The 1160-nt window shown below is 35.0% G+C and overlaps 1 protein-coding gene across 1 annotated transcript in view; it reads right to left on the reverse strand.

Annotated features, from left to right (window-relative positions):
- svbp (small vasohibin binding protein) overlaps positions 1–1160 on the reverse strand; it is a gene marked incomplete at its 5' end in the record, with an annotated part of 3660 nt that extends 2500 nt beyond the window's left edge. The window contains 1 exon segment of the mRNA XM_014031289.1: positions 1104–1160.

Raw genomic sequence — 1160 nt, forward strand, 5'->3', positions numbered from 1 at the left:
AAGTGTTCCCACACTGTGGACATGGTTGCATACTTGTGTGCGTCTTGACTTCTTAACAGCAGTTGTAAAGCATGATGATGCTGAAAACTGTTGTGAAAACTGTATCGGCCCGATCACGACTAAATCTGATTCTACACGATTTTCAAAAAATGGCCATATCTGCCACCAATACAGATACTGAGTATCTGATGGGGACATCCCTAAATAATACATCTAGAAAAGATGGAAAATAACATGTCCAGTTTGGCAAAAAGGGGAAAAAAGATATATTAAAAGGTAATTAATGAAATAAATTGATGAAAACATTTGAAGGATAGAAAMTGAACCACTAAGGATGTGGAACAGCTTCTCCAAAACATTTGCTCAAACTTTCATAGAAACTAAAACATCTCATGTCTGCTGTTGAAATTAAGTCAGTTTTGTTCTTCTGTCTTCCATAAAAAGTTAAGTAGGTCTTCAGGACAAGTTTTTCTTCACTGAAATGTGAACATTAGGTAACATTCAGGGCCCTGCTCTACTGTCAGRCTCTTTTACATGTGAACAGTGTTGRTTGTCATCATTAAATCATTAAATCTCATCAGGCTGGGTTCACCTGGAACTCCTCAGACCTTAGAGACGTCCAGAGGACCTGAATTACTGAGATGCATCAGGACATTTTTGTTTTAATGCAAATAAAGGACATTAATAACTAACCATTACATGATACAATCATCTACTGTATAGTGACATTACCATATTATCACTAGTAAAAGTTTTAAAATTATTTTAATACGATTTCTTACTACATAAAAATGTATTTAACAGCTAAAAAATAAATTGCATTATATGCCTCCTTTAAGCATCATTTAGGAACTCTACCATTAGAACGAATATGATACAGTTTTTATGGGTACATGTTATAACAGGTTAAATTAAACAACAAAAACGCGTATCATTAGACCCTGTATTATCAAATATCACCAGTTTTAAAACACATTTTCAGATAGTATAGCACTTACCGGAGACTACTGTAAAAATAAAGACTGAACAAATTAATAAATAAGACACTAATTCAGCTGGACTGAGGCGTCTTTACTATTTACGATTACAAACAACTAACTGACCGTTCACTGCCCGATCTGTCCCGGAAGAACAATTCGCACTGCCCGCTTGTGTGCGCA

This window comes from Austrofundulus limnaeus, unplaced genomic scaffold, assembly GCF_001266775.1.
Source record: "Austrofundulus limnaeus strain Quisiro unplaced genomic scaffold, Austrofundulus_limnaeus-1.0 Scaffold1217, whole genome shotgun sequence".
In the NCBI taxonomy this organism is placed as follows: domain Eukaryota; kingdom Metazoa; phylum Chordata; class Actinopteri; order Cyprinodontiformes; family Rivulidae; genus Austrofundulus; species Austrofundulus limnaeus.